This window comes from Gallinula chloropus (assembly GCF_964237585.1).
Source record: "Gallinula chloropus genome assembly, chromosome: 11".
Lineage (NCBI taxonomy): Eukaryota > Metazoa > Chordata > Aves > Gruiformes > Rallidae > Gallinula > Gallinula chloropus.
In genome coordinates this window covers 15,849,503-15,864,075 of record NC_140096.1, presented here as the reverse complement: position 1 = coordinate 15,864,075, position 14,573 = coordinate 15,849,503, and the positions used below count along the sequence as shown (strand labels likewise).

At 45.7% G+C, this 14,573-nt stretch overlaps 1 long non-coding RNA gene across 1 annotated transcript in view; it reads right to left on the bottom strand.

Annotated features, from left to right (window-relative positions):
- The window catches only part of LOC311195767, a 34,682-nt gene extending 25,490 nt beyond the window's left edge, over positions 1-9,192 (bottom strand). The window contains exon 1 of the long non-coding RNA XR_014617527.1: positions 9,115-9,192. This is a non-coding gene — a long non-coding RNA (uncharacterized lncRNA). The remainder of the gene's footprint in view (positions 1-9,114) is intronic.
- Positions 9,193-14,573: the final 5,381 nt, after the last annotated feature.

The window sequence follows — 14,573 nt, the reverse complement described above, 5'->3', positions numbered from 1 at the left end:
AAGGTGCTGGAAGGAATGCAATGACAGAATTGCAGGGCAGTTGTTCCCAGAAGGATCTGGGGTTCACCTGCCAGCTTGGGTCACACCTTCAGTACAGGAGAAAGCACAGAAGATGACTTGTGGACTTCTCAATGAGAGAAACCTGCTCCCAGAACTGGATGACACCAGTGTTCACCACCTTGCTTCCTGAACATGAAAGTACTTGTTTCCTAGCATCCCCAAGCAAGGACAATAATATGGTGACATATTATTGAATATAAATATCACAATAGGGTGACATGACTCTGAGGCAACCACTCCCCCTTTCAGTACGAGATGTATGAAGGTGCTCGGCAGGGGCTGCCTCCAGCTCACAGCATGTGGCAGGACAGGGATGCACTGACACACAGAAACCCAGCCAAGGAGGAGTAATAGGGTAGAGACACAGCTGCTCCTGGTTTGGAAGAGTCCATATGTGGTTCAGTCACTCCACGCACACCCACCACCCACCCAGGGGAGCTTCACACACACAGCCATACCCTGCTGCAGCTGACTGTCAGCGCAGGATTCAGGGTGGTGAGCTATGTTCCACGTGTGAGGCAAGCTCTGTGGGGAAACAGGGAGGCATGAGCAATGAGGAGGAGAAACCCTCACAGCAAATAGCCAGCAGGCTCACAGTACCTCCGTTCTCACAGCTACAGACTTCCCCAGTTGCCCCCCACCTTCTATTCTTTTCCCCCCCACCCCGTGTCCAATCTCCACATCAGAAGATATTTTCCTTTCTCCTTCCTCCCTTCCCAGTGGTTTATTCTTGCTGAATTCATGAAAAAAAGATGAACACGTTTCACACACAGCTGCCCATCTCTGGAGACCACTGGAGCGAGAGCAGGAGCTGGGTATTCTGTGGCAGACCCCCCGGGGCCCACCCTCCCCTTCCCTGGGGACAGGGCTGCTCTGCTGACACGCTCAGCTGGGCGTGAGAAGGCCTCGTTAGGGACAGGGGACTCCGGCAGGCCCTGGCCGTGGCGCAGGCAGTGCCACCCCAGTGCACCCCTTGCTCGCTCTCCTCTCTGTGTCCCTGCAGAGGGATCCACCTCCTCTCCAGCCTTTCAGAGCCATGCCAGGTCTCCAGCTGGAGAAGGACACTTCCCAGTCAGCCACCCCAGCCCTGCATGCACACGTACACACACACCCTGTCCAGGGAAGGGGAATTTAAAATAGGGAGCCCAGGTTTTAATTTAAGTGCTGCAGCTACTGCCTCATACAGCGCTACCAAGAATGGGAAATGCCCACCCTCCTCTAAAGCTTGTCATGATGCTTGTGAAGGATCACTCTGAGGAGAGGCTCTCCAGGCCTGTTTGCCCTCCCAAGGGGCTGGTGGAGCAGCCGTTGCCTCTCTGCATGCCCAGCTCTTGCAGCTCCAGCGAGGACTGGCAGAGCAAACCCCCATGGTGGTTATCAAGGCTTTTGCTCGCTCTGCTCCCTGCTATGCCAGAGTCACCTCATTGGATGCCAGGTGTCCTATGGGCCTCAGCTCTACATCAAAAAGGAGGGGCCATGTCAAAGGACAGTGATGGGCACAAACACTAGGCTGCCATTCAGCTGCCTAAAATATTTAACTCAGCAGATGGCAGTGATTTTTCTCTCTGCTTGTCTGGAGCCCTCAGGTCTTGTGGTGCCACTGAAGGCTGGTGGTGTAGGGCGAGGAGCAGGTGAAAGCAAGGCAAAAGCCAACACAGAGTTCATGACGTTCCAGAATAACTCAGGTGGGAACTCTGCAGGTCTCTGGTCTAACTCCCACCCAAAACAGAACCAGCTTTGAAGTTAACTTAGGTCCTTAGGTCTGTCCAGTCAAATAACAAGTATCTCCAAGTACAGGGATCCCATACCTACCTGAGCCTGTGTTTTGATGACTAGCTGCCTTCCCCATGAAATTTTTTTCCTTTTATGTAATAGAATTTCCTCTGTTGCAATTCTGCCTCTCATCCCATTATTGTGAAAATTAATTAGGACCAAATTCAATCAGAAAGGGAGTACCAGGTCCAAGAAGAGTTCCCAATCCTCTGCGAAAAGCAGGGTGCACATCATCACCTCAGCTTTGAGCACAGCAGACTCAAGCCAAGCTGCAGATTCAGACTTCTCAGGGATTTAGCTCTGGATCAAGATGTGTGTATATATATATGTCAATAGGCATGATTCTCAAAAAGCAGTTTCTCCAGAGTCTTCCCTAAAAGATGCTCCTTTTTCTAATAGTCAGCATAGAGTGTTGGGTTTTCTGAGATGGCCAGACCACCCTTCCTACCCTCTACACAATATAGTGCCACCAGTTATCCCTTTACCCACAGGTACTCTATTTGAATCCAGCGTGCTCTCCTTCCAGCTACAGATAGTCAATGTAAAATCAGGATGGTGACCAAAACCAGTAACATTTCTCACTAGTTGACTCAGCATCACCAAAGCAAGACTGTGTGCGTAAGCACATGCAGCATATATATTGCTTATATACCAAACCAGAAGGGGATGTGTGAAGAGGAATCCAAGACTAGAGCTGCACATACTGAGTTGTCCCTGCATTAGGCCCTCAAGGTGCCAGGAGACATCACATATCAAAGAGGATTAAGGCATGCACCTTCAATGGTGAGGCTGGCAATGCTTTCTGAAGGCCCTGACAGAAAGGTAGGACAGACATTGAGAAGAAAGAGAACTCTGAAAACTGCACAAGATTCATACAGAGCCCTGTAATGCATGTATTAAAGAAGACAGTAGAGAAGCAGATAGGAGGTGTAAATCTAGTGTGGCACTACACAGGAATCTCCCTCTGAAGTGGAATCTATAGGACAGAATAACTGGGACCCCACTGCTTCATGGCAAGATGTTGCTCTGGAGTAACCATAGGCACACTCACAGTTATCTGGTTGTTGAAGGACCTAGGGGACCAAAGGTTTGCATGAGTTACCATCATTCCTGTTGCTTCAGCACAGGAGCCAGCATGCAATGTCAACCTGGTCTTTTTTTGCTTGGAAATGCTGAGGGTCTGTGATTGCAGCACAGAGCTCACTGAAGGGTTTTCACTGTTTATTGTTGCTTTGTAAATTAGTTCTTTTAATCTAAGTGTTTTTACCTAGGAGCAATTCTTGGAAGCAAAAGTGTAGAGTAGATGAGAGGGCTTATCTCTCCTCTAGCACACGCCTGTCTCAGGTTCTGCAGCTGGGTGCAGAGGGGCTGGAGTGGCATGGCTCAGGCCACTGAGCAAGGGAGAAGCAGGTTCATGGTCTCACTGCTCCATAGAGCAAGAGATACCCAGCATCACCTCAGCTCAGCCACACTCAGTATCCTGCCAAGTCAAACATGAGCTTCAAACACATCCCCTTTCTATAGAAGGCGTGCAAGAATATCAGAGCCCAAAACCATGGGCAATGCTGAACTTTCATTTCCTCTTGAAGGCAGGGCTCTGCTCACACAAACATACCATTTTTTTAATCAAAGCAATGGAACAATTCTCCCAGAGGGGTGAGAGATTAAGAGCATATGGCTTCACACTGAATTAGGAGTTTCATACAAAAGGTTGAACTGTTTTGTTTAGCAGAGATGGTTTAGCACAGGACAGGAACGGTTGGACACGATGATCTTAAAGGTCTTTTCCAACCTTGTGATTCTATGAAATACAGAACTGGGCAGGAGGAAGAATCCTGATCCAAGCACAGGCTCAACAGTTACGGTCAGGCTCTAGGCAGATTTGGCTCTCTCCTCTGTCCAAAGGAGTTTGAAGAAGCAAGTCCCACATCTTTGGCATAGGGAAGGCACACCAGGCTGCTTCACCTCTCCCATTTTGATAGCTTTCCAGTTTACATGAGTAACAAAAAGTCCACTAATGCAGGAAGTAGAAGCCATGGACTACATCCCCAGAGAACATCTCCAGCAGCAGAGAGGGGGTTTGACCTTGTGCTTAAGAAAGGAGCAGAAAATGCTAAGAAGCAGGCAGGCTCAATACCCCCTCTGCTATTACTGTAAGGTCTTTGTTGGGTGTGGTCCAGGGAAATTCTTTACCTGTGGGACAATCATGAGATCACCCTGTGCACTATGTAGAGAAGGTTCTGACCAAAGGAGCTTGCTGACCAAGGAGAAGAGCACCTGCACACACACACAACCCCAGCACCCTCCCCCCCCTCAATGCGAAATGAATGACTTAGAGTTAATCCCAAAATACCCAGGAAAAAGCCACATTTACTGCCCAGATTTTTCAATCCACAGGCCAGCTGGAGTCAGGCCAGCAGGTCATGCAGACTTGCACTGCACACACTATGAAGTAATGACATCCAGGAGACAATTCCTCAAGCTTTTCTGCCAAGGTCCCCAAAAAGAACTATTCCATCCACAAATAACTGAGAAGCAACCCCAGCACTTGGGAATATTGATCCCTCATCTTCCAATTAGGCAGGAGGACAGGACCCCGCTGTGAGCATGGCTGGGGCAAGGAAAGCGGGCATCCTATGGCAATCAACAGGAGCCCACTCTATTTGCTCCAGTCTCTCTCAGCCACCTACCTTCCCTCTTGCTGCATACCTACAAAAATAAATCATTTAACTAATCAGCCCTAAAGGACAAATGCAAACCCCACACAGGCAATGGATTTTAACACTAGCTGTGTTTCTAGGGACAGGAGCCCAAATCAATTACTGGAGCTCACCATTCATCTACATTAGCAAGTGCATTTGCCTGCTGTTCCAGGCCCTGACCACCCAGCTACAGTGCCTGCAGAAGTAACGCTTTGGCATTTAACAATGATGTCCACTACCTTCACAGTTTCCACTGCCTCACAAGCAAGAAGACAACAGATCTCAACAGTTTGGATATCAAGAAACACACTGAAAACCTGAACTCTGAAGTACTGGACCCCATAGAGGACATTGAACACAGCTCAGGAAATCTCTTGCACATTTCAAGACTTCCTTAGAGGACTTCATCCCTTCCCCTAGAGCTCAGGGTCTCACATTTCAGCCTCAGAGAGCAGAGCTTTCATCAAATGGGTTTTGATTGTCCCAGATAACACCTTTTTATCCCCACAGCCCTGCTACCAAATGCCACAAGATTTTCTCCAATGATGAGAAGTAGCAAGAGCAGAGCTGTTTCACAATTTGCAACAAGGGCAATCACAGTCGCACAAAAACAAGAGCAGGACCAGCAATAACATCAATTAACAGCCCAGTAACTGAGAAAAATATGAGGTAAAAAGTCAAACCCAAAGTAAATCCTACCAGCAAACCAGGACAGAGCTGAGCACAGATCCACCAGCAGCACAGCTTCTACCAGGATGAGGTCCCAGGTAACGATGCTCAGGCTAATTAAAGCCTGTTAGTGCAGGCGGAGCCCTACCACAAGACAGCAAGAAGGATGACCCAGGTGTGCATCCCTTGCAGGTAGCTGGTTTGCTTTAGTGGGTTTACCTGTTGGTACCCAGCCAGTTTCAGAAGAGAAGCCCTACACCTTCTATGGCTTAGTGGGGTAGCATAGCAGTTCAAATACCTGCCAAGTAAAGAGAGAAAAGCCACCTTTCTTCCTTTTTCTCTTTGGCTTTAATGTCCGCTATGTCAAGGTCTGGTGGGAATGAAGGTTTCTTGGTAAAAGGAACAGAGAAAAGGTGGGGCACAATGATGACCTGCATAGCTTAACTCCTACAGCTGAAACGAGCAGATGTAGGGCTAGGCTCACAAGAAGCTTCCACACCCCAGAAACACTTGAGAGAGCAAAGACCAACCTTCATAGGCAAACTTGGAGTGTGTGTGTGTGAGCCCACTGGGGTATTGAAAAATTTACAGCATGTTAAGCAGAAAATGTATTCAGCCTGCTGAGGGACTGTGGCCCTTGTGACGTGGTTAGCTGTCACTGGCACCAAGTCCTTCCAGCCCCAATCTTACTCCTTTTTTCTTTCTTTTCTAAGTAAAACTCATAACTATTCATCTCCTTTGTTTCATTCATACTCCTAGGAGCCTTTCCCCTCTTGTTTTTATTTCCGCTCTGTGTTTTGCCTTTGTATAATGCATCATGCCTTGTCCATTTGCCTTCTGGCTGAAGCACTTAACCAGCTGAGGTTTCCCCCTCTTAAGATTTCCCCCCCTCTTTCTGCTGTGCTTACAGAAGTGCTGAGGCTGCAAGCTTTGGCCCTCCCAGAAAGATGCATGGAGCAGGCAGAGTTGCTGTCCTGGGACTGTGGGGTACTCTCAAGTTAATTTATGAAATTAACTTCAAACTCAGCAGCTGCTGTGGCTCCTGGTACTTCAAAGGAGAAGGAAAATGCTGATGGTAACAGCTGCCTCTATGATTTATGAGCCATATAAGAACATCTAGGAAGCTCTGAAGAGCTGCATATGTAAGGGGATTTTCCTGTGAATGACCTTTACAAGAAGGTACTAGGTATGTGTTTGTGGGGAAATTGCAAAAGGCTCCCTCGCTGGTGAGCAGCTTCATCTTCCTTTTGTCTGTCTGCACGTTGACCTGCTGTAAGGAATGATTACAAAGTGATGATCTGAAGACACTTTCAGATCCTTTTCTGTAAAACACTGTCCAATCACCTCTAAGGGGTGTGAAGAAGATGTTTTTCACTATCCCAATACCTCAACACAACTTGGAACTTTGCATAATGGCAAGTAGGTCAGTGTGTGTGCACATGTCAGCAGAGAAAAGATGGGTGAAACGTCCTATTCTGTTTTATCCTTCTTGGTACCTCTCTGTGGACAACCCTTTCTTACAATTAGAGTGACTCAAGGCACACAAGAGCTCCTGCTGATGCATCACTTGTTATGTCCCAACAGGTTGTAGGAGATTCTCCCTGAGTTGCACTGCAGATTCCTTGTCCTACCTCCTTCCTCTCATTGCAGCTGGACAGCTGTGCCAGTACATAACATCACTTGGTTGGGATGATAGTACAATCTCCTCATTCTGCCCCAGCACTGGAGGGGGAGCAAGCTCTTCTCTGCAGCAGGGATCCTTGCAAATTCCCCATCAAGACCACAGACACTCTCTGAATTTGCCGTGCTCCAGTGGATAAGGTGCTGCACCAGGGAACCTAGAGACGGGAGCTCTAGGTTTCTGTTTGTCTGGTTTACACCATTCTGGGGTGCTCCCCCTTGTTCTGCCTGCATACCACCTGGGGCACTCTCATGCTCCTGGAGCGTGAATCACCATCACTGTTTCATAACAGAGCCTGGTGGAAACATTATCCAGCAAACATGTAAAATTGATCTGGCATGGATCATGCCACCCGTGCTTCCACCGCATGAGTTCCGGGTATCCCTCTGTCCAGCAGTGCTGATCAGAAGTACTGTCGCAAGGGAGTCACAGATGAGAAAGTGAAAATCTCCTGTGAGGCTGTGGGGAGTGTATCTATAGCTGTATGTTGCAGGGGAAGGGAGCTCAGGAGATTTTGGACTTGGTACAGAAACACCATTAGACACAAATACTCAACGATCATTAGTCCCTTGCCTTTTCACTTCTCCAAAGTCCCGATATTGGCTTGAAACCTATTAACTGATTAGTAAACATTTTATGGCAGATTCATTTAATTTAACTTGTTATAATGGGCTCCAGCAGTCACATTTATAAGAGTTTGTCTCCATGACTGAAAGTGACTTTTTTGGTTTTAGATGCAAACACAGCCCTGAATGTATTCCTGTGAATCGAAGAACATGTTGTTGGGGTTTATTTTTTTTGAAGAAGGACTTAGAACTAGGCTCATGATTAATTCACCAAATTAAATTAAACCAGTTGACAACTCTGATGTAAAGTTGGCTCACTTTCACCCATCTGACTTCAAAATGGCAGAATGGATTTTGCTCAAACTTTAAAAAAAAGAAACAAGAAGAAACTGAGCTTGACTTTGGGAAAAGAAATGGAGACTAGAAATAGAAACATGAAAAAGTAATAGTATTTGTGTATCCTCCTTGGTCATTCAATGTTAAGCAGGAGAACCAACTTGCCAGCAGCTCTGCCTTCAGGTGCACAGCAGGGGAGGGATGCCTTTGTCAGAAGATGACAACGTCCAGGAGCAGAACTGAGACTCCTGGTCCAGAGTGTGACCAGTGGTGCTCAGCAGTGTGGTGACTTTCTGCCTCTCTCCTTAAAAGGGGCTCCATCTGTACCTGCAGCACCCACCTTTAAATTCAGTGTTTTAACAAACTGGGTAGCAGTTCCCGTTGTGATCTTCACAGCTCCCTGGGGAGGGTGCGTCTCTGCATAGCAACTGAAAGATGAATCCAGTTGAAAATGTACTCATCATTCACCAATAAACCCACAGAGTGAAAGAATATACAGTGTGAGGATGTGGGTGGGTGAGGATGGATCTACCCTGCGGGATCGGGTACATGGTAGATGGGCCATCTCAAAGCAGTTCTGCTGTGGGCTCTGTATCCTGCCACTGAAGCACTGGCTTTTACTGCATGGGGAGAGTTCTTTCCTGAGGGTTTCTAAAGCAGAGGTTTTTAGACATGAAGAACACAGCCTCCTATCTCCCACGTCTGGTGATACTGCTTCTTATTTCAGTGACTTACAGTTTCTAATTGGTCTTGCATGTTTACCTGACAAGATCTCCTCAGAGAGTGGTGTGAGTGCTAAAGCTGTACTCTTTGGTTGTCACACAAGTACAATTACAGGGGAAAGGGCTTTTTTTTTTTCCATATAGTGGATACAGACTGAAGTCAGCTCCTTCCTTAACACATGGGGCTCTTCTAAATCCTGATTTAGGACCTGGGCAGAAAATACACAACACAAGTGAGAGTGCTGTTTAACTTACAGGCTATCAGAGGTGGACTTTCAGTCCCAAAACTGGGATGATAAAACCACTGTCCAGAACAGCTGATCTAAATCACATTTTTAACTGGCCACTCCTCTGGAGACTGCTTTCCCAGCTACAAACATTCCTACTATAACTTGTGCCTTTGTTATTGCAGGGCCATACTCCTGCACTGTGCTTAGTATGGTGTCAAAACTCAAGCGAATCTATAAACCAAAGCTGGTGCAGATGATGCTTGTCAGCGATGCCCATTGCTGAGTTGTTGGATCCTGAGTACACGAGCTTCCTGGCAGTTTGTAGGAAGCAGGTCTGGTTTGTTTTGGCCAAGTAGCCAAGGGCCTCAAACCTACCTGATTCGGAGGTGTTAGGTCCTCAGTTTCATGGAGCAGGAGCTTTCATCCCTTCAGCAGACATGTCCTGGGATGCTGAGTTCCTTTTTTCCTTGTTTTCGCAGCATCCTGCCCAAACAGACCCTGCAGCCATGGAAAAGCCCAGTCTTCCTACATAGCTGTTTTGATGTAAGAAAGAGTGGCAGAGCCGGCTGTTGGAAGGGAATGTGGGCTATCTCCAGGCTGCCTGTGACTGTTTGGGGTAAAAAGTCCATGAGCAGGCTTAAAGGTTGGCCCCACTGGCCAGTGCTGCATTTCCCTCGGGCTGGTGAGACACATGGAGCAGTTAATATTTAAACTGTTGACACAGTGCCCGATTTAGACAGCTGCTTCAGCATCACCCTCATTTGGAGAGCTGTATTGTCTGGGGTAAAGCCACGTTATCTAAGCAGCAAGCACAAAATGTCTAGGCACCCTCAAACCACGTGTTTGGGTTGCAGTTAAGTCGGCTCAGCTCCTTCTGCTCTCCAGACAGAGTGACTTACAAGGGCTTTTTATCACAGTACTGAGTGACAAGACACAGGCTGTAAAATCTTTGTTGTTCTTATTTTTTCCTTGAAAAATCTGCATTTTTTTTTTCAAGAGCTGCAGAAAGAAAATGAAATCGTGGTGACTCAAGTGAAATGCTTTTCAGCTGCCTTGAAATCAAACACTTCATTTCATTTAAGTTTTCCTCTCCATTTCACTCTCGATTTTTCTTTTTCTGAATATCCCTCCTCCTGCCTCTGCCTACCTGAAATTAGTCAATGAAAATTGTGTCAATACAGGTCAAAACACAATTTATTCTTGGACACAAAACGCTCTGAAGGTATATCAGCAAAAAAAAAAAAAAAAAGAAACCTTTTTGACACTGAAGATTTCACATGCATTAAAGACATCAGTTTGAAATTTCCAGGAACAACTCTTCTTTTCGAATCCCTGTTCTGTCTCAGATTTAGGAGGCTATTTATTCACTTTAATGCATGATTGTCAGCAAAGTAATGTACTAAACTCTGCCTTGTTGCTACCTTCCAGACTTTTGGAGGTTGATCTGCAGTGGTATTTCCTGCAAAGAGTTAGGAGGGAGTGTATTGATATTCTTGCATGCTGTTATACAAACTGATCTTGAGGTTTTCTTCTTTCCAACAGCAAGAGAATTTCCAGACTAATCCAATCTGAACATGCCATGTTTTTACAAACTTTGCATATTATTTAGGATATTGCTGTTGGGCAACTTAAATGCCCCATAGTCAGAGGAACTTGGATGCTTTAATCACTGAAGGGCTTTAGAAAATATGGAGCTCTGTCATTATTTGAATATTCTATAGGTTTACTAGCCCCATGAATGATAACAATACCCCCCCTGTTATTAAAAAACTCCTTTCAGTACCCCATAGCAGCAGGGGGGCATGTACTGAATGTAACGGAGGGGTGGTTGCTGCAAACAGCATAGATGTACCCTAATCTGGAATTCCAGGATGTTTGGGTGTATACTGGTGCCGTTTACCAAGGTTATGGATTACTTGAGGAAAATTGCTGAAATTCTAATATAGACAAAATATTCTTCATAAAAGGACAGAGGGTAGTTACCTCAGGCAGGTGTGGACCCCCAAATGGTCTCTAGATGTGAAGTGGTTATTAGCACCTTCTCCTGAACTGCAACTAGAAGAGATCATTAAAGCTTTTTTTCCCTGTTACAGCATGAGATCTTGCCATGGAAACTCAGGGGACAACAGGTTAAACAGAAGAGAACAGGCAAGTAATGTAAGATTATCAGGGCTACAACCTCACTTTACATTAAATGAGATTGTAAGATGAGGAGTTTTCCCAGCAGCTAAACATACACAGGGTTATGTCTTTAGTAAAACGAAGGCAGAGAGAAAAAGTGCATCACAGAAGCTTTCTAGAGCGGCAGGTTACTGGGAACTCACCAACAGAGCCAGAAAAGATTTCCTTTGTGCTGCTCTGTTCTATTCATCCATCACTGGAGCATAAACATACCCATTAACTATTTCTCTTTTACAGCTACCAAACAATTGACCTTTACTGTTTCCTTTGGGGGGGGCAAAACCTCTTTAGCTTTCATCTGTGATTTGGGTGAGGCCAGACCTCTAGCTCACGTATTAGGCTTTGAAAAGCCTCAGCTTTAAGCAAGCATGGGGTCAGCCAGAGTCCCAGCACTCCCAAGGGCCTCCCCAGAGCTGCCAGGGAAAGGCAGCCTCTTGGCTCAGCAGGGCTTGGGGCTTTTCAGGATCTGTCCTAGTAACAGGTGAGGAGACCTAGGAGTTGAATCGTATTTAAAGGAAGCAACATAATGTTTTTATATTAGAAATTAACTTCAGTGAAAAAAAATAAATCCAAAGGCAAAAAAAGAAACCTTCTGTCCCATCCCCTGCCCAAAATCATGCAGCTGGCCTGCTGAACAGCTGGTGACTTTGGTCAGTGCTGGAGAGAGGGACCAAGGACTGGATTTCATACATTGAGTACTGAATGCAGTTCCTAGCACATTTTTTTTCCTGCTTTTTCATGCTAGCACCCACACTGATCCCTTTGACAGTAGGTCCCAGCTGAGAAGAGATGAGATACCCAAAAGCCCAGCTGGAACATATCAGACAGTATAACTTTCCATATTTTCCTGCTGGAGTGTGGGCAGGGGACAGCATCTTTCTGCTTCTGGGGTTTGAGGATGGCCTTGTCAGAGGCAGGCAGCCTTCCAGCATCCCACCAGCATCCCTGCATTACTTACTTTCCCTGTATTTTGAATCCTTAGATACATGCTTATGGCGTAAAGCCACAGAGGTGTGGAGCAGACCAAGCTGTGAGGAACATGGCCTGGAGAGGAGCACAGACACTCAATGCAGATGCGGTGAGGAACTTCGGTGTGGTAACATCTCATTGCAACACACAGAGGTGGGGATTCAAAGCTAGCTTCCTCCTTTTACCTGCAGTCACAGGTGACTCCCCAGCCACATCCCTTCCCCCCCCACCGCCATGTCCCCACAGCCCCTCACCAAGGGATGCTGACATACTGCAGCACCCCAAGCGCTCCATACACTCACACACTCTGCAACATCCAAAGAACTTCTAGATGACCTTAAAAGGTCAAGCCTTTTAGACTTTTAAAAAGAAATTAACCTGAAATACCTTGGTGCCTTACTCTAAGTGCATCAGTCATGTCTGCAAACGGTCCTGTCCAAACCACTTTTGGCTACAGGACTCAAGAGCCTTTGAAAATATAATCTCTGGTCCTTGCTCCTCAAAGTTAGGGTAAGTTACTCACCTTACAGTGGCAAAACAAGACTGGTGATTTATTCTGATTTTCCCCTCTGCTCTAGGCAGTGTCACAGTGCCTCTACATATCCCAGCTCCTGGATCAACCTAGCAGAACGCTCGGACATGCAGAAACTTTGCCAAGTCCTTTGGACACGCTTTCCAAACGCTATCGTGACAGTTATGTTTCAAATCAAGGACAAGTTTTGAGTCCTCTGGATGGTAACGCTGATTTGCTTTTCAGAGGCCAGTAATACAGACGTGGCTCAGAGACACTGCCTTGAAAATGGAAGAACATTCAAACCAGCAGAGAAAAAGTGGACTGTTTCTCCTTTAAAGGCTGTATTTTAGAAGTGTGACTTTTGTTCTGGATAGGAAAAAAAAAAAGGAAAAGAAAAAGAGCAAATCCAAAAGCCCAAGAAAGATTCCTAACCAATTAATAATTAACAGCGTTCAAGTACATTTATGTCCACATACAGCATTTGTTAAAAAAAGAAATATTTTTTGTGTTTTAACACCTTTTTTTTTTCAAAAAAAAAATTAAAAGAAAAGAGAATAAATTAATGTACACATTACATTATTTTGGCACTGGCATGGACCATTTTTAAAAACATTTGTTGTTAGTATTTATAATAGTTTGTACAAAATTGTAAACTATTTTCAAGTTTGTTTATTTTTTTTACTTTTGTTCATCGTCACCTTTCAAAAACTGTCGCTGCAGGAACAAAAAAAATACCCCGAACAAAACCCTAAAATAAAACCAAGGCAGCTCTCCTTGCCCCTTCCCACCCTTCCCCTGCCCTCCTGCCCACTCTCCCTGAAAGAAGATGGAGACAGTTTTTGAAAGCGCCCGGCAGCAACTGGTGAGCACGTCCTTCCTGGGAGCCCTCCCGCAGCCTGGCCTGGCAATGGTGCCACGGGATGGTTCTGAGAGTGGAAAGTGCCACCACCAATCACACCTTCCCACCTCTAGAGTAGACAAAGATGGCTCTTTAGGTAATTTTATTTTATTTCTTTGTTGGTTTTTTCCCCCTTTTTTTTTTCTTTTTCCCTTTTTTTCCTTTTTTTTTTACAAAAATTTCTACATCTAAATCACTTTGCTAGAAACAATATTTTTCTTTCCTTTTTTTTCTTTTTTTTTTTACATTAGTTAAAGCAGAGTCTGCTTCTGTGAAAAAAGACAAGGATCAAGGTCTTATTTCATGCGGAAAATGCAAATTAAAGATCATAAAAATGGGGGGGGGCTTGTTCTGGTTTTTGTTGTTGCTGTTTTTTGTTTCTTTTTTTTTTTCTTTTTTTTAATCTGGTAACACTGTACAGGATGCAACGCAGCCACTCAGAAGATGTGAAGATGGTTCACAGCAGTCCCTTTGATAGTACACATTGCCATCGCCATTGATCTCTCTGTCCTGTTGTCGTCGTTCAGTTAAGTTATATGTCTGAATTTCAGGCCACAGATGATGTCCCCAGTTAGAGAAGACGTTGCTGCTTCTTCATCTTTGAGAGGAAGATGGATGGGTGCAGTCTGAGAGGATGATACATTGGCACAAAATGGTCTAGATTTCCTTGGGAAGGATGCCCTGGCCTTAGAGGTCTTGTCTGCTTTCATACCTCTTGGCATAGCATCCCTGTAATGACCACATCGTGAGTGGGCATTTGTCCTTCAAAAACCAGTTTCTCTTCTGAAAAGGGGATGTGATTTCACACAAAGACACAATATTATGACATGCCAGGCAATGGAAAGAATAAATACCACAGACCAGACAACGGTCCTGCCACCAGGGTCATATGTACATACCAATGTACGGGATACTTCTGGGTAACTCTCCAGGCTTTCCATTATTCTCAGGTTTTCTGTTTCTGTCTTCTCTGTAGCAATTGCTGAGCCTTTCTTAGGGGGATGCTCACTAAGAATCTTCTTTTTTGGTCTGCCAAGCACATTGCTCCCAACTCCATGCACGATATTAAGCAGATACACAGTCATCAGGGCTGCTCCTGCGTTCGGAGTTGAGCGAGGGAGGGGGCTTTGCTGGACTGGGGCGCTGTGTGGTTTTAATCCCCCTGTGTTTCTCTGCTTTGCCCAACCCCTTCCTGGTTCAGTGCAATTGCAATGGGAGAGGGAAGGGTTGGCACAACCTCGCCTCCCTTGCTAACCTGTTCCTCCATCATCG